This window comes from Tachypleus tridentatus, chromosome 1 (genome assembly GCF_004210375.1).
Source record: "Tachypleus tridentatus isolate NWPU-2018 chromosome 1, ASM421037v1, whole genome shotgun sequence".
Taxonomy (NCBI): Eukaryota; Metazoa; Arthropoda; class Merostomata; order Xiphosura; family Limulidae; genus Tachypleus; species Tachypleus tridentatus.
In genome coordinates, this window is record NC_134825.1 from 91,115,226 (window position 1) to 91,135,679 (window position 20,454).

The 20,454-nt window shown below is 31.9% G+C and overlaps 1 protein-coding gene across 1 annotated transcript in view; it reads left to right on the forward strand.

Moving 5' to 3' along the window:
- Nucleotides 1-20,454, forward strand: part of LOC143232694 (uncharacterized) — a 408,737-nt gene that overhangs the window by 293,958 nt on the left and 94,325 nt on the right. The gene's annotated exons all lie outside the window — the stretch shown is intronic.

Here is a 20,454-nt window from a genome sequence, read left to right on the forward strand (position 1 = left end):
ACCATACAAAAGTTATAATGAATATTTACATCATCAATAAGTAACTGTTATTATACGACGAGGGTTAATTCAAATCCACCAAAACTTTGCTCAACTGTTATTCTTGTCAAATCAGATCAGTTATGATTACATATCAAAATGTTATCACAGTTTTTTATTACCCATTTGAAACTAATCATTTTCGAGAAATCACAGTTGTCAAAGTATTCTTTAGCAGAATAAGGTAAATAATTGTTTTTATAATATTTGGATCTGCTGATTTTGAAAATGCTGTATTCCAAGCTCAATTTAGCGTTTTTTGACTCAAATACTGCCAAAAACAAGATAGCTGCCAAACGTAATACGAATCGCTGAAAGTTCCCATCTACTCATAATAGAAAGATGATATAAGACCCTTTTCTAGCATTTTAGAAACTATTACGTTTACATTGAAATTGAGCAAATACAAATATAAAACAGATCCACGAAAAGTTTCTAATCAAGATAGTATGATGATATAAAGCTCATTTTAGGGTGTTTAGGCATCAGGTAATAGACTGCAACCAATATATAACACACGTTTGGCCTTTTCAGGTTCTTCTTTCAAAAGCTTTGCTTTTCTTTAAAAGAAGCGGGTTCGCGCCCGCGTCGCGCCAAACATGCTCGCCCTCCCAGCCGTGGGGGGCGTTAAAATGTGACGGTCAATCCCACTTTTCGTTGGTAAAAGAGTAGCCCAAGAGTTGGCGGTGGGTGGTGATGACTAGCTGCCTTCCCTCTAGTCTTACACTGCTAAATTAGGGACGGCTAGCACAGATAGCCCTCGAGTAGCTTTGTGCGAAATTCCAAAAAAACAAAACAAACTTTAAAAGAAGGTAAAAGTATACAAAAAAAAAGGGTGCAGCCTTAGGTCATTCAAGATGTGAGTTTAATTTCAGAGAATATTTTGATATTTTACACAATTATAAATTCAATGAAAACCAGAATGAAATACTTGGTTTAATACATTAAGGTCTGTTTTCAAATATTAGCCCCTAAGCGCGACAGGGTATATCTTAGAACTTAAAATGCTATAAAACGAACGGGCAGAGCACAAATAGCCTATTGTGTAGCTTTGTGCTTAATTATAAACAACAATTCAAAAGTCATGGTCATCTTCTTGAGGTTAAGACAACAAGTGTATAAATTTTTATATAACACAGATGTTTAACAAAATGTGTTTTGAGAATAAATACAGAAAATTAGAATTTAGCTTCAAAATTAACTGATAAGTTAACTTCGTTGAAACGTGTTAACTTTTTTTCTTCAAATTAAGAGTAAAGTGGCTAAACATTCAAACCAAACTCCACTTATACCTGGTTTATCTTATCAAATGGAAGAAGATAGCATTTACAAAATAACATGTGAAGGTGAGAATATTTATATAAAAGAAATTAGGTAAAATATAAAATACAAAACAAATGAGCATAAAAAATATTAGAAATAATAATATAACGATTTCACCTTCAGCTGAACATACTAAATACATGATCCAGTGGGGGAGAAACTGTTATTTTGCACCTTTCGTGAGCAATAATGGTAATAATTTCTGTCGAGCTATTAAACTAATCATATGTGAAAGAAATAATTTTAAAGTATTAAAAAAAGAGTAAAAGAACCAGAGGGAAGTGTTTTTAGTTAATGATGTGAATTTTTTAATTAAAATTGCATATCATTAAACGTTGGCTTTTTTCAAAACACCCGTGTTATTTACCGTCATCCTTTCAAATGCGACTTGCTACAGTTCTTCATAACATGTTATATCAACTGTTCTGGACATCAACTTAGAATAACCAGTTTGTATCCAATATTTCGCTTCAAGATATTCAATTCACGTATTTTAAAACTCGAAAATGTGGGCATTATGCAATATGGTTTATAAAAATTCAATTGGTTGGCATGATTTTTCAATTATTTCTTCTTTCAACATCCATAATTATTTAAAGTGATTCAGTTTTCTCTACTTGTTTATCATCATATTTAGCTCTAGCGTCTATTTAGTCTATATTTTTACGCTTGCAAGATTCAGTGCATTGCAGTCTAGACCTAGCATCTCTGAAATAAGCACTAGCCCGATGGCGTATCCACAAGTGATGAGTTATAGACAAGATGGAAGCAAGGATGGTAAAGAGGAATATAAATGCTTTCATCTGAGCACCTACAAGACTCCATTCAATCCAAGTGGTAGTAGGAATGGTTCGCCGTGACTTCCAGTCGAACAAATGCCAAATAGTAATGCTGTCTTGATGTGGTATTGTAGATCATTATATGTTGAGGAAAGACTTCCTCAGTATTTGGGTCTTGATTCAAATAATCTTTAGTGTTGTCACACTAGGATGACAGCTGGGGTCTAGGGTCGTGCTACTCTACTCCCGCACACTGCATTTAAGTTGAATTTAACAATTTTACACAAATTACCCATCGTTTATATATTACTGAAAATAATCTTGACCCTTTCAAGATTACTTCAAATCCTTAAGCTTATAAATTTCTATTCTGCTTTGACAGATTTCAGGATGCCTACAACATAACACTAATGCTTTACATTGTAATTCTCTCTCAGAAGAACCAGAGGTTATGGTATCTTCATTTCCGGTAAGCAGCCATTTTGAAACAAAAATGACCTTAAACTTCCAGAGGTTATTTTGAATATTTTATCATGCAGTTTTCGTTTGTTTCCACTGAATTCTTGTATGTCTAAACTATTAGAAAAGTCTTAACTAATCTTTCTATCTTAAGTACATCACAATAACTGCTGACTTTATGTTTGATAGCCATTTCATTTTTTTTTTTGTAGATTTCGAGACCAAAAAAGCAAAACCAAGCTTGATATACAACATTTTCAAAATCAGCAAGTCTAAGTAACGAAAGATTCACAAAATATCATATTTTACTCAAAAGCATTTTAAAAACCATTTTGCAGGGACCTTTTCCACAATTTGGATGAGAAGACTAACATGGTAACTTGTTTGTTAGCTTCTTCGACTTACTGAGGTTAGATAATTAATAAAACGTATTGCTTGGGTAAAATAGACTTGGAACTTTAAGATTAATTATATGTAATGCTAAACAGTGTTTGACAAGCCATAAGTTCTCTATATTGAGATGTAATGGCCCTTTCAATTATTTAATGCCATCTGCTGATGTTTTATTTATAAAATATCTGAAAAAATTATAGATGAATTAAGTTAACATACGTCATTATAAGCTTTATAAGCTCTCTAAATTAAATCTGACTAATGCAGTGTCGTTTCTTGATGCAATAATGTTCTATTCTTAATACTTGGAAACCTCCTCTTATAGGCGAATTACAGTACGACACAGTATTAACAGCACTATAAGCTCTCCATATTAAAGCTAGTTAGCATCCATTAATGCAACGTTATCTCTTGGTATTCCGTTCCTGCAGAACTCACTCCAAACACTTATAACTGTCACATAACATAAAAAGATTAGATAACACACAGAAGTGAAAAGTACAAAATAAAACACGCATCAGTAACGAACTTCTGAAAGACACCTGTCATAACCTCAAGGAAAACCTACTTGTCACCAGACAATGTGGTAATAACACACAGATAAGTTAATACAAACACAGACTTGTAAGAACTTCAAGCCCTTGCATTTTATTCGAAATCTCAACTCGAAAGGAAGCCTCGAAAATACTTGAACTATATTTACTGGTAAGCAACTTAGAAGTAACACAGCTAAACACATACGCTCGTGAGAAGTGGTTTAGATAAGCATTTAGATCATATATTACCATTCTGGATCTCTCAACCTGAAAATTTATACACATAACACCAGAGATAGTAAGAATTTTTCACTTCCACCTCCCAAGTTTCTTTTATTGCAGTTCATTTAATAAATTAACGCCAAATAAACTGCTTAACAAAAAGTTATTTCTCTCTCTCTCTCATTTTTCATTTATTTTTATAGCATATAAATCACATTACTTCTCTGTGCTTACGTATTCCTGACGTAGTTATTTATGGAGAATATATTCACAAGATGTATTTGTCCACTATATTAAATAACGTAATTTTTTTAAGAACTAGGATTTTTTGTGAATTTATTACACCCATAAGTAAGTCTCCTGACAGTATAATACATGCAAGTCAGATATTAGTATTGACGGGCATGTTTTCTTTATCCTACAACAGTTTCAAAGCAGTAATATTTACATATATCAGATCATCCCATAAGTAATGTCCGAAAATTTAATACAGAAAGTGCATCATCATTTCTGTCTTTGTAGAAGGCTTTAATGACTAAAATATGTAGTAGGATGTGTATAAAAATGTTCAGACAAATAAAAGAAACTAACCCAATTCCCTTATTAAGATGGATGTGTTTGAGAAGCACATTAGGCATATAATGCTTTAAGAGTTTAAAAAAGGCAACAGTGTAGTAGAAACTACACAAAACATTCAAGGTGTTTCTGGTGCGGAGTCTCTCAATGAAAAAATGTCGAAGGTGGTTTCAGAAGTTCAGATCAGGTGACTACAGCTTAAGTGATGCACCACGTTCATGTCGTCCTGTTGAGTTTAATGATGACTTGCTGCTGGCTGCACGTGATGAAGATTGTGCTGTAACAGTTGTAGAACTAGCACTGAAGCTTAATTCAATCCATTCAACAGTTCGCCGTCGTCTGCAACAGCTTGGAAATGTGTCAAAACTTAGAAAGTCGGTCCTCCATGACTTGACAAAAGCCTACCTTAGAGCAAGAGTGGGCATTTGCTCTTCTCTGCACTTTCGTGAACGTAACTCACCTTTTTTGGAAAGGATAGTGACTGGAGATGAAAAATGGATATATTACAAAATTATTAAGCGCCGCAGACAATGGCTCAGTGCAGGTAAACTGACTAAAGCACAGCCCAAAATGGACTTCAACCATAGGAAAGTTTTGTTAAGCGTTTGGTTGGATATTGTTAACGTGATCCACTTTGAGTTGTTGCCACTCAATGCAACAATTACATTAGACTTCTCTTGTCAACAGATAGAGCGCTTGGATGTTGCACTGAAAGAAAAGAGTACTGCTTTGATCAATCGTAAAGGTGTTGTGTTGCATGGCTCCATACAGCAAGGATCACATCTGCAAAGGTTGAAGAGCTAGACTAGGAAAACTTTTACATCATCCTTATTCTTCAGACCTTACCCCATCTGATTATCATCTATTTTGAAGTTTGCAGAACTAACTTGATGGAGAAGAGCTTGGAACACATGAAGATATCAGAACTACCCTCTCTACATTCTTGTCCTCAAACCCCAAGAATTTTATAGAAATGGCATTTAGAAGCTTGTGAATCATTGGCAGGGAGTAATTAATACTAACGGATTATATATTATTGATTAAATAACATTAAAAGCGTTTGAAATCCTATCTCTTTTTTCTGAACCTAAAATTGGACATTATTTAAGGGACGACCTGATATATTAAAATTATAATTTTTAAAAGCACAAACAAAACACATCAAAATTTAAAAAATTAAACAAAATACGCTGCATTTTTAAAATAGATCTCAGGATACCAGCTACAATGTGGGATTATAAAAGATATCTTAGGTTTTGGAGATGACTGAAGTAGAATCCACATTGCGGTGGGGATACACCGTCTATCAGCCTTAACCTCCAATTCACTAGTCTTTATATATATGTACAGAATAATCATACTAAACAGTCAAGTAGCAAAAACAAAAACAAGCCCCAAAAACTTTTTTAATTACTCGTTACTTCTGAGAGCAGTAACCTTCCTCACAACTGTTTGCAAGCAGTGAATGGTAGTATAAATATGGGACACTGTGGAGTTAAGCATCTCCCTTTTCGCTCTTTTAATTTCTATTTCCATTCATTTGATTATTTAATTATTCTTCATGTGAAACTAGCGAAAGAAGGTTATTGTTGTTATTGTTTTGAATTAAGCACAAAGCTATACAATGAGCTATCTTGCTCTGCCCACCACGGGTATCGAAACCCGGTTTTTAGTGTTATAAGTCCGCAGACATACCGCTGAGCCACTGGGGGGCTAAAGGAGATTAAAACTGATAGGTGGGTCCTACTTCCGCAGCCACCTCTATAACCTTTACCTCCCACATTATAGCCCCCCCCCCCGCCGCTAGTACAGCGGTAGGTCTGCAACTTATAACGCCAAAATCAGGAGTTCGATTCTTCTCGGTGGGCTCAGCAGATGGCCCGATGTTGTTTTGATACAAGAAAAACACACACACGCTCACATTATAGCCTGTACTCTGAGAACCCTTCCCACATAAAAAATACTTTCATCATTCAAAATGAACGAAGTTATTGTTTTATTTTCTTGTCAAATAATTTGTTTATATTGAAAGAAAGCTACATTGGGCTATCTCGTGTGGCCAACCCGGGGAATCAAACTCCTAATTATAGAACTATAAGTCCGTAAACTTACCACTCTCTCATCAGGAGAATGAAAATTTTTATTCTGTACACGACACACAGAGTGACAGAAGGTTTTTAAAATGTGAGATTTCAGTTAACTTATTTTTGTTCGTTTATTGTTAAGCGCAAAGCTACACAATGATGTGTCTGTGCCATGCCCACCGATGGTATCGATCCCCAGTTTTTAGCGTTTATAAGCCTTCAGACTTACCGCTAAACCACTGCTAATTTATTAAATTTGAAAGTTTAATAATAAAACTAGAAGACCGATTACCTACTAAAATATATATACGACTTTCTTCAGTATGTATAAACGTTGTTTAAGCAGAATTATGCGTATAAGAAATACTTAATCTCCACCGGGTTACATACACAATCAAAGCTTAAGTCCGATTAAAAGATAATGCAGGATTATATAACTCAGCCAGTGTGCACATACAATAAAATTTAATTTCCATTGAGGAGATAATAGAAGAGTCATGAGTTCTGTAGGGGTACACATGTAATGAAGATTTTACTTCCATTAAGATGGTAAGACACGAGTAATAAGCTCCACCAGTGGATACATACAATAACATTTAATTTCCTATTAAAAAAATGACCAGAGGAGTCATAAGTACTACCACGCAGGGAACATATACAATAAATCCTTAATTTCTATTAAAAAGGTCGTGACATCCACTAGCGTACATATACAATGAATACTTAACTTCCATTAAACAGATCGTGACCTCTGTCAGAGTACGTGTGCAATGAAGATGTAACTATCATTAAAATTATGTGTAATGGTTTCATAACACCGTCTCACACATACGTTTTATGTAGTGTTAATAAGTCTAATGTAGTCTCTTACATTTTTAAGTATTTAATCTCTACGTCCAAATCGAGTCATTACATTATCTGAAAGACTAGAGCAGTTTTATAAATAATTTAACCATCCGTTATAAATCGATATAATCATGTAACCATTTCGTTTACTGTTCCCATCTTTTGTCTAGTTATCTTTACGAAATACTTTCCTGATTCATACCATAATTTTAGCTACTATGCAATAAATAACAATAAGGCAAACAGCGGTTAAGCTGATAGATATTATAAACTAGGTTACACTCGAGTAAATATTATATAGAAAGATAAATAAGAAAGAAAAAAATGACTAAAAATCGTACTCTAAGAGCAACACGAAAACAATCAGTGTAATCTGTGAACAAATAACAGGAGATACTTAAAATAACGCTCTTGCATATATCTTTCATAAATTTGCTAAACGTCTACACATAGTTAAACTTTGACTATTAAAAATCAGCTACCTATTTATTGCAATTATCAGAAAACATTTCTCATACTATTCGGTTTAATAAATCTACACCAAGATTCATGAAAGTATATAAAAAAGTTTAAGTATCTAACAGTGGTAAATTACGGTTTAATAAATACACACGAAAGATTCATGACACAATATAATTAATATACCAGACAGTGGTAAAAAATCATTTATTAAATATGAACTAAAGTTCAAGAGCATATATGAATAATAAGAGTTACAGAACCTAATAGTGGTAAAATATTGTTTAACAAATCTACACTAAAGTTCATGAAAATATACTCTTCAAAAAAAGAAACGCAAAAGGGATATTTTTGTTATTTTAAAGAGAAATATATGTAATAACGTTACAAGCTCAGAGTATGTGATGTTACACGTGTTAAGGCACTGATTGTCAGACCAAAATGACAATAAAAGTTGTGCACTTTGAAAACGGAGGAAAACATCGGATTTTTCGCCAAAACGGATTCTTGTCCAATAAATTTGTTTGAGAGATCTGCATGTCCTGCAAGTGTAAAATCCCTATAAAAGTGACGGGTTCTCGGTTTCCATAGTTCAGTGTTAAGCCACCGACACGCAATACAGTTACGCCAAGACTGACTGGAGCACAACGCCATTGGTCACTTGGAAGCAGGCGAATCTCGATCAGATATTGCCAGAGCTGTGAATGTCCACCCAAGCACCATCACAAGGCTATGGAATCGTCACCAACAACAAAGATCAACTTGTGACCGTCCACGACCTGGCAGACCTCGTGTGACCACGCCCGCACAAGATCGCTACATCCGGTTACGTCACCTTCGGGATAGGACCACCACTGCGACGTCTAATGCCTCAACCATACCAGGGCTGCGTAGGATTTCCGATCAGACCGTACGCAACCGTCTACAAGATTCTTAGGCCCCCTGTGCAACCCATCATGGTGAACGTCAACAACGTTTTTCAACATGACAACGCCCGTCCTAACACAGGCCGACTCGCCACTGTCTTCTTGAGACACCACAACATCAACGTTCTTCCCTGGCCCTCCAGATCACCAGATTTAAACCCCATCAAACATCTTTGGGACGAGTTGAACCGACGTCTGCGACAGCGACAACCTCAACCGCAGACTCTACCTCAGCTTGCAGCAGCTTTGCAGGCTGAGTAAATAGCCATTCCACAGGATGTGATTCGTCATCTCATCGCTTCCATGGGCAGGAGATGCCAAGCAGTTATTGATGCTCACGGGTGGCATACTCGTTATTGACGTTGAATGACGTTAAACTTCAACTAGTGAGCATGGACTTCGCCTTTGCAGACTTTGGATGTTCAGCAGTGAATGTGCAAAGTTTCACACATGTCATACAGAACTACTCGGAATAAACTTGTTAACAATTTGTCTCATATTTTGCCTTTTGCGTTTCTTTTTTTGAAGAGTATATATAATTAATAAAATTTCAAATACCTAACAGTGGCGAAAATGGTTCAACAACTTTACACTAAAGTTACTGAAAATATATAAATAATAAAAAGTAAATTGCCTGACTGTAGTGTAAAATGGTTTAACAAATCTACACTATGGTCCACGAAAGTATATAAATAAAAAGTTAAAGTACCTAACACTGGCAAAATATTGTTTAATAGATTGTTTAAAAGACTAAGGTTCATAAGAGTATATAAATAATGGAAGTTACAGTACCTAACAGTGGTGAAATATCGCTTTATAAATCTACACTAATGTTCATGAAAGTATATAAATAAAAAAATTTGAAGTGCCTAAGGGTGGTGAAATATGATCTAATAAATATACACTAAGGTTCATGGCAATATATAAATAATGAAATTATAGTACTTTACAGTAGTGAAATATGATCTAATAAATATACACTAAGGTTCATGGCAGTATATAAATAATGAAATTAAAGTACTTTACAGTAGTGAAATATGATTTAATAAATACACACGAATGTTCATGGCAGTATATAAATAATGAAATTAAAGTACTTTACAGTAGTGAAATATGATTTAATAAATACACACTAATGTTCATGGCAGTATATAAATAATGAAATTAAAGTACTTTACAGTAGTGAAATATGATCTAATAAATATACACTAAAGTTGATGAAAGTGTATAAATCAAGTGAATATCACTAAAAAATTCTGTCGATATTCTAGATAAAGAAATTTCCCAATAATATTATCTATACAACCCATCAAAAAGAACTAAAATATGTACAAATAAAACTGATACATTCCTTCTTAAAAAGAAGAGCAAAAACAGCTTTCTACCAATAACACCAATTCAAAAAATGCTTCTAACAGCATTCTTTTTTATCATGAAGAAAATACCATAACATTAAACAGTCTACCAAAAAGTACCAAAATCCCTTCATCTACATACGAACAGCCTAAAAAGTAGTAAAAACACACTATACTTAAATATGCATAAACCTTTTTAAACTAACAAATGTGTTGAAAATAACAGCAACCTTATAAAACATGCAAATAACAATGAACAACTCCGACATATTTCTAACATTGTTAATATTTCAGACATAACTCTCTCTGAAGCAGAACTCGGTCTCCTTAGTAAAGGTCTCAACTTCTGCCCAAATAAAATTTATATTAATGAGCCCGAACTTCTCTCTGACCTTCATGAATTTTCAAGAAAAATTAAGACTTCGCGATTTTTTTCACAACAAATCCCACCCAAATGCAAAACACCTAACTTTAAAGAAAAGTCCTTATGGACACATTCAATAAACAGAAAATCACTTTTAGAGAGCTATATTAAAGCTATACATAATACAGACCTTAAAATCTTACAAGTAATATCCTAATAACATTAACTAAAACGAAAGAAATGCTTTAAACAATCTTAAATCGAACAACATCATAATAAAGCCAGCAGACAAGGGTGGAGCTATTGTTATTCTTGACAAAAATGACTATATCACGGAAGCCAACCAGCAACTAGAGGATATTTATTTCTATAAAAACTCTCACATGATCCTACAACTCAGTTTATCGAAACCATAACTGATAAGCTTAAAGAACTCCTCAAAACAGTAAAATTAACAAAGAAATCTTTCAGTATTTGATGCCCAGACAAGCTATTACTGATAAATTTTATCTCTTACCCAAAATACACAAACCAAACAACCCTGAGCGACCCATAATTTCTAATATAAACATGGCTACTGAAAAGCTGTGTGCTTTTGTTGATCAACACAAAATGTATTCCCTGTACCCTCCCCTCTTACATAAAGGATATAACCCACTTTCTCAGCATCACAGAAGATATTAATACAGACAGACAGTTACCACCAAATAATCTTATCTGCACGATGGATGTTTCTTCCCTTTACACCAACATCCCACATGATGAAAGGCTATAAACTCTAAAGTCCGCATTGAACCTCTCTAACCCATCAGAATCTCAAACAATAACCGATCTTGCCAGCCTATTTCTAGCTCTGAACAATTTCGAATTTAATAAGGAGCACGACATTCACGTTAACGGTATCGCAATGGGTACCAAAATGGCTCCCAATTATGTCAACATTTTTATGGGTTATATTGCAAACCAGCTTTTACAAGTTAGCCCTGTAAAATCCCATATATAGAAACGTCATATAGACAACATATTTTTCATTTGGGAAGCTGATCTTGAATCACTTAAAGAATTTATCACACTTGCAAACTCCTTTAACAAAACAATCAAGTTTACTTGCGATTATTCGCCTACGCAGATTATCTTCCTTGACGTCAGAGATTTTCTAAAAATTGGAACTTTACAAACTGACTTGTACAAAAAACCTACAGAGACCACAATATCTTCACTATAAAAGTTGTCACCCCTAATACACTAAACGAAACATCCTCTACAGCCAAGCTCTTAAAATAAAAGAAATATGCTCAGATGAAACACTACAAAAACACACCAAGGATCTAAAACAAACCATGTTAAAAGGAGGATATAAAGATACTGACATCAACAAGCAAAGTGAGAAGGCTAACAACACTCAGTGGAGAAACATCCTAAATCTTAGAATTACTAAACTTTCAAAGATAATTCCTCTTGTTACAGCCTATCAGTTTAAACTTAGAAATGTTTCATGTATCCTGAAAAAACATTTTCATCTACTACAGCTCGACAGTCGTCTCAAACAGATATTTCCTGAAGTTCTCATTGTCTCCTTCCGAAAAAGCAAAAGTCTAAAAGATATCCTTGATCAGACAAAAATAAATTACATCCCACCACAAAATGGTTGTTGCCCATGCAATAAAGCCAGTCGTCAAACTTGCAAATTAATAAAACAACTGACTCACTTTCCGACAAGCAAAGTCAAAGAAATTTTAAAATATCTAATGAAATCACTTGTAAAACAAAAACACCATTTATCTTAAACATTGTAAAAAATATAATCATCAATATGTAGAACATACACAAACAACTCTAAGAGAATGTTTTAACAACCATAAATCTTCTATTAACACCGAAAAAGATCTCTCTGTTGCTCAACAGTTTAACCAACACGGTCACTCCATTAAAGATGTTTCTCTCACTGGCATTGAAACATGATTCAAAACTAAATCAGATAAAGAAATAAAAGAACATTTTGGATTGCTAAGGTAAACACTGTTAAACCTTTCGGAATTAATCTTGATCCAGGAATCAGTGATCCACGGTCATTAGTTTCATCTCTGTCAGAAGAAGAAAAATAACTTTATACTTCACTTATTTTTTCATGAAATATCAAAGTTGATTTTTTAAAGTTGATTAGTATAACATATCTTTATTTTACCTAAAACCCTAAGCATATTTTCTTTAAAATACACATACATTTAGCCATTTAAATTAAAATATCACTAGGACCATTTTCTTAACCTGAAGATGACCGAGGAAGGAAGAAACGTTGTTCTCTCCTTATTGATAAAAGTGTTAATACCCATAACAACCGCTCTGAGATACATTTTAATTTCAAATGGGTTTATCGTCATCAAGAAGTATCACTAACACCTCTTAACACACACTCTCGCCGTCGGCTACACCGCACTTGAAATGAGACGCTTACAACAATAAACAGAAATAAACAATTCCCGGAAAACCGGATGACCCCTATGATGTCACTAAACACCCTCTATATACATCACTAGTTCAATCACACCACCACTCCCAGTTTGCGCCTGAAGAAGAAAATGCACCTTTCAAAATCGCTCGAGTTATAGGGTTTCTATTTCATTTAAATTAAGTTAAAGCACCTATCAGTAGTGAAATATTGTTTAATAAATCTACCCTACGAAAGTACATAGCAGTGGTGAAAATTGGTTTATTAAATCTACATTAAGGTTCATAAGAATACATAAATAATAAAAATCAAAGTACCTCACAGTGTAAAATATCGTGTAACAAATCTACACTAAAGTTCATTGAAGTGCATAAATAATGAAGTTTAGACTATCTAACAGTGTTGAAATGTGGTTTAATAAATCTACACAAAGGTTCATGCAAGCATATAAATAATTATATAAAAAATACCTACAGTGGTGGAATATAGTTTAAGAAATCTACATTGACATTCATGAGAGTATATAAAATAGAAATTTAAAGTACCTAACAGCTGCAAAATATGATTTAATAAATCTATAAAAAGGTTCATGAGAGTATATAAATAATCGAAGTTAATCTACCTCGCTTGGTGACACTAAATTCTTGAGAATATAAAAATAAAGAAATTTAAAGTACCTGATAGTGGTGAAATATGGTTTAATAAATTTATAATAAACTTCATTAGAGTACATAAATAGTAAAAATCAAGTACCTAACAGTTAAAAATATGATTGAATAAATCTATACTAAGGTACATAAAAAAAGAGTATAAATAACGAAGTGAAAGTACCTTATAGCGATGAAATATAGTTTAAGGAATGTACACTAAAGTTCATGAAAGTATATAAATAATGAAAGAACATAACAGTGGTAAAAAATTGTTTATTAAATCTATAGAATGGTTCATGAAAGTATATAAATAATGAAATGACAACTACCTAACATTGGAGGAATATATTTTAATAAATATACAGTACGGGTCATCAAAATATATAAATAATGAAAGTTACAGTATTCACCAGTGGAGAAATATGATTTATTAAATCTAAACTAAAGTTAATTAGAGCAGCGTTTCTCAAAGGGGGGTCCGAGGACTCCTGGAGATCCGCGAGGTCAAAACTATTTCATAATATAATTCCTTCAATAAAACGTTTTTGTACGTTTTGAGCCAAGCGAGAGAGTGAGAGTGAAAAAAGCAAATAAAGTCTTAATACGTTTTGAGTCTTCAGGAAGAAAGGTTGTGTCTTCAAGTTCTAAAATTTCGTTCACATGTTTCTCCATATATAAGCAATATTATTTGGGATCAAACTTTCATTGAATTTATTTGGGATCTAAATCAATTTTAATCTCTATGGTCGATAAATTTGGACTTTTCTCTATTATAGAAATAAATACATATGAAAATTATACTTAAACTTGTATAAATTGAAATCAACATTCTAATAGAAAAATTTGGAATGAGAGATAAAAGTGCAGAGAGGAATCAGACAGCAAACAATTGTTCAATTGTTTGAGAAGTAAATACACTTTGTTGTCTTATTTTACAGTAATATTTTTAAAAAAATTGAAAACTTTTCTAAATTTTTAAATTGTGTCTCGAACTTTTTTATTTCATAATTTAATTATGTTTTATTCTAAAATAAAAGAAACATTTATTCATAAAATATTTTTCTTATATTTAAGGTTGGATCGTTGGCTTAAAAAAGGGAGATTAGAAGACTTGCTTTATCAACCCACAGCTGCGCTGTCTACGTCCAAAGGTGCTGAAAAAGATGAAATTGACATATCAGAGTTCTCTGACTCATAGAAGGGAGGAATCTACTCCAAAAAACCTGGGTAAAGCTGTAAGTAAGAAACGAAAATATGACGAAAGTTATCTTTTTCTCGGCTTTATAGATGTTAATAATTTACCTTATTTTGTCTGATGCAACAGGCCTCCCGCTAGTACAGCGGTAAGTCTACGGATTTACAACACAAAAATCAGGGGTTCGATTCCCCTCGGTGGGCTCAGCAAATAGCCTGATGTGGCTTTGCTATAAGAAAAACACACAAACACACACTTATACAATAGAACATTTTCAAATAGTATTATGGTGTCAGTTAAGTTGCGGCGTCATTTTGAGAAGACCAATCACGCACAGTTTAAAGGAAAATGGATTGAATATTTTAAAAGTAGACGTGATCAGATCTTTTAAAACCAAAATTTAGTTGTTACTGCTTTTCAAACTGGATATGAAAAAAGCCACTAAAGCGTCTTACAGGGTTAGGTTATCGTTTTACATCAGCTGGAGAAGCGCACACAATCGATGAGAGACTAATAAAGCTTTGTACAGTTGATATTGCTGAATGGATACTGGACGAGAAGTCAGTGAAAGAAATCACGGCAGTGCCACTTTGAAACTATACAATAACTCGTCGAATTAAAGAATTAGCTACAAACATAAAGACTGAGTTAATATCTCGTCTGCAGAATTGTACTTTTGCCTTACAAATGGACACATCTACAGACGTGGTTGCACTTGCTGTTGTGCTTGTATTCGTTTGGTATCAGCATCAACTAACCATCGAAGAAGATGGTCTTTTATGTAAACCTTGCCAATAAACACAACCGGTGCTGATATATTCAATGTGTTGAATAACGTTTCTAATCTCATGGTTCTTAGAACAACTGTGTTGACATTTGTACTGATGGTGCAAAAGCAATGATGGGTAAGACTGCTGACGCCTTAGCACGAATCAAGGCAGTGGCACCAAACTGCACTAGTAGTCATTGTATTCTTCGCCGCCATGCTCTCGCGGTAAAAACAAAAACAAAAAAAAAATCAGTTTCACTTAAAAAGTCCTTGACGAGCAGTAAAAATTAAGTTTATTAAATCTCGATCCTTGAGTACACGTCTTTTTAATATTATTTGTGACGAAATGGAAAGTTCGCATAAATTATTATTGCTGCATACAGAAGTACGATGGTTGTCTCCAGGAAAAGCACTTGTGCGATTGTTTCAGTTGCGAGCTGAACTAGTTGATTTTATCATGGAAAACAATCTTTACTTGGAAGAACGACTGACAAATTATAGTTATTCCGACTTAGGTATTTGTCAGAAATTTTCTCGAAAATGAACAAAGTGAGCTTGTCACTTCAAGGAAAACACCTGACAATATTTGTTTGCGATGATAAAATTCGATCCTTTAAGCGAAAATGAGAATTTTGTACAACTTGTATCCCCCATTGTGAGCTTGACAGCTTCCCAATACTTAAAGACTTTTTTGACGAGATCGGTGGTGATATTAACGGATGTGATTTTTTAACATTGTATAATAAAATTTGTCAATATTTCGAAGGTCTGCATAACTTAGTGAACCAATATTTTCCAAATGACCAATGCATGATGCTATAAAATCATACATGGTAAAAGGTCCATTTAAAGTGCAGTATAGACCAATGGATTTTAATGTAACAGAGTACGAAAAGTTCATTGATATGGTTTCAGATTCCACACTGCAACTAACGTTTGAGGAATTACCGCTTGTCAGGTTCTGGTATAGAATCAAAGAAAAATATCCACAATTATCTAAAAAAGCTGTTAAAATACTCCTCTCTTACAACTACGTATCTTCTAATTTTCTTCTTATGTTTCAACCAATACAACATATTGCAACAGATTGAATGCAGAAGCAGATATGAGAATCCAGCTGTCTTCTATTAAGCCAGAGATTAAAGATATTTGCAAAAATGTAAAACAGTGACACTTTTTTCACTAAAAAATGTGTTTTGATTTGGAAAATATAGTTATTTTTCATAAAATGTGTTATATTTAACACGTAATGGGTTTATTATTGCTATTTATAAATGAATTAATAAATAAATATTTAAAAAAGTTCTTGGTTTTAATTTTTAATATGGTAAATATCGATAAATATAACCCACATTTACAAAAGCTCTTTGGGGACCCTCAATCATTTTTAGTAGTGTAAAGGGGTCCTGCGACTAAAACTTTTGACAACCGCTGCATTAGAGTATATAAAATAGAAAGTTTGAGTACCTAACAGAGACAAAATATGGTTTAATAAACTTACAATAAAGTTCATGAGAGTATATAATTAAAGTTAAATTACATAACAGTGGCGAAAAATGGTTAAATAAATCTAAACCAAGGTTGATGAGAGTATATAAATAATGAAAATTAAACATAACAGTGGTGATGTGCTTTTTAAAAAAAATCTAAGGTTCATGAGAGTATATAAATAATGTAATTTATTGTACCTAACATTGCACAAATATGTTTTTCTACATCTACACTAAGGTTAGTCAGAGTATAAAAAATAAAAAGTTAAAGTACTTAACAGTGGCAAAATATGGTTTGATAAATATACACTAAATTTCATGAGAGTACATAAATATTGAATGTTGAAGTAATTAATAGTGATGTAATATGATTTAATAAATATGCAATAAAGTTGAGGAAAATATATAAATAATGAAATTTAAAATACCTAAAAGTGGTGCAAAATCATTTAATACATTTATTCTAAGAGACATGAGAATATATTAAGTTACAGTACCTCATGGTGGAAAAATATCATATAATGAATCTACACTAAGGTTGATGAAAGTATAAAATTAAAGAAAGATAGACTATGCAATAATGGTAAAATATTGTTCAATAAATTTACAGCAATGATCATGAAAGTATATAAATTATGAAATTCACAGCACCTAAAAGTAGAGAAATATGGGTTAATAAATCTACACCAAGTTTAGCAAGAATATACAAATAAAAAGGTTAATATACCTATCAGATGTGAAAAATAATTTAATAAATCTACACTAAAGTTCATGTGAGTATACAAAATAGAAACTCAAAGTGCCTAACAGTAGTAAACTTTGGTTCAATAAATCTACACTAAGTTTCATAATAATATTTAAATAGAAAATTAAAGTACCTAAACAGAGCAAAAAATAGTTATATAAAATTATGCTAAGTCTTATGTGAGTATATAAATATATAATATTAAAATACCTGAATGTGGTGAAATATGGTTTAAGTAATCCCCACTAATGTTCACAAAAGTATATAAATAATGAAAATTAAAGAATGTAACAGTGGTGAAATTGTTTATGAAATCACAGTAATATTCATGAGAATACATAAATAATGAAAGTCAAAGCACCTAACAGTGTAAAATATTGTGTAAGACATCTACACTAAAGTCCATTAGAATATATAAACAATGAAATTTAAATTACCTAACAGTGGTGAAATATGGTTTAATAAATCTATACTAAGGTTCATGCGAGCATATGAATAATGATATGTAAAGTACCTACAGTGATGAAATATAGTTTAATAAAGCTACAGTAACATTCATGAAAATATAAATAACAGAAATTTAAAGTATCTAATAATTGCAAAATATGATTTAATAAATCTATAGAAAGGTTCTTGAGAGTATAAATAATCAAAGTTAATCTACCTTGCTTGGTGATACATGGTTTATTAATTCAACACTAAATTCATGAGAATATAAACATCATGAAATTTATAGTACCTAACAGTGGTGAAATGTGGTTTAATAAATCTGTAATAAAGTTCATTAGAGTATATAAATAGTGAAAGTCAAAGCACCTAACAGTGTAAAATATTGTGTAAGACATCTACACTAAAGTCCATTAGAATATATAAACAATGAAATTTAAATTACCTTACAGTGGTGAAATATGGTTGAAGGAATCTACACTAAGATTCATGATAGTATATAAATAATGAAATATAAAGTATCTAAAGGTTGTGAAATATGCTTCATATATCTACATTGAGGTTTGTGAAAGTTTATAAAATAGAAATTTAAAGTACCTAAGTGTGGTGGAAAATGGTTTCATAAGTCTACAACAAGGTTTATGAGAGTATATAAATTAGGTGCCTAACAGTTGTGAAATATGTTGTACAAATGTACATTAAGATTGATGAGAGTGTAAAAATATTGAAAATTAAAGTACCTAAGAGTGGTGAAAAACGGTTTAATAAATCTACGCTAAGATTCATAAGAATATATAAAATATAAAATTAAAGTAGAAAACAGTGACAAAATATGATTTAATAAATCTACACAAACTTTTATGAGAGTATATAAATAAATAATTTTAAAGTACCTAACACTGGCAAAACATTGTTTAATAAATGTATACTAAGTTTCATGAGAGTATAAAAATAATGAAGTTTGACGAACATCAAAGATATTAAATATGCTTTAATATGTTAAGGTTCATGAGAGTATATCAATAATGAAAGTTAAAGTACCAAACAATGGTGAAAAATGGTTTATTGAATCTAAACTGATGTTCGTGACAATATAAAAATAATGATAGCTAAGGTACCTAATGGTGGTAAAATACTGTTTAAACAAACTACATTAAATGTATGCTAAAGTTCATAAGAATACACAAATAATGAATGTTAAACTACTTATTTATGATGAAAAATGGTTTAATATATCTACAGTAGGTTATATGAAAGTGTATAAATAAAAAATGAATAGTACCTAATAATGGTAAAATATAGTTTTACAGATCTACACTAAGATTCATCAGAGTATATAAATAATGAAATAAAAAGTATGTAACAGTGGTAACATATGGTTTAACAAATTTTACACTAAGGTTCATGAAAGTACATCAATAATGAAGTTTTAACTTCCTAGTACTGGTGATAAGTGGTTTCATAAATCTACACCAAGGTTCATGATAGATAGTAAATAATGAAATTTAAAGTGCCTATCAGTTGTGAAATGTGTTTTATAAATCTATATTAAGGTTCATGAGAGTATATAAAATAGAAAGTTAAAATACCTAAGTGTGATGGAAAATGGCTTAATAAATCTACAGTAAGGTTGAACAGAGTATATAAATAAAGTAAGTTAAAGTGCCTAACAGTTGTGAAATATGGTTTAATAAATTTATGCTAAGGTTCATTCTAGTACATTAATAATAAAGTACCTAACATTGGTGAAAAACAGTTCAATAAACCTATACTGGGGGTCATGAGAATATATAAATAATGAAAGTTAAAAGTACCTAAAACTGGTGAAATAAGGTTTAATAAATCTACACTAAGATTCATGAGAATATATAAAAAATGAAAATTGAAGTAGACCAAAGTGGTGAAATATCACTTGATAAATCTACATTAAGGTTATTGAGAGTATATAAATAAATAAAGTTCAAGTATCTATCAGTGGTGAAATATCATTTGATAAATCTACATTAAGGTTCATGACAATATGTAAATAATAAATTTAAAGTACCTTACTTAGTGAAATACGGTGTATAAAAATCTACACTACAGTTCATGAGAATATAAAAATAATCAAATTTAAAATACCAAACACTTGTAAAATATGTTTAATAAATTTAAATTAAAGTTCATGAGAGCATATAAATATTAAATGTTAAAGTACCTAGCAGTGGTGAAATATATTTTAATAAATCTACACCAAAGTTTATGAGAATATATAAATATTAAGAGCACCTATCAATGGTGAAATATGGTTTAATAAATCTACACTACGTTAATGATGATGTATAAATAATAAATTTAAAGCACTTTAT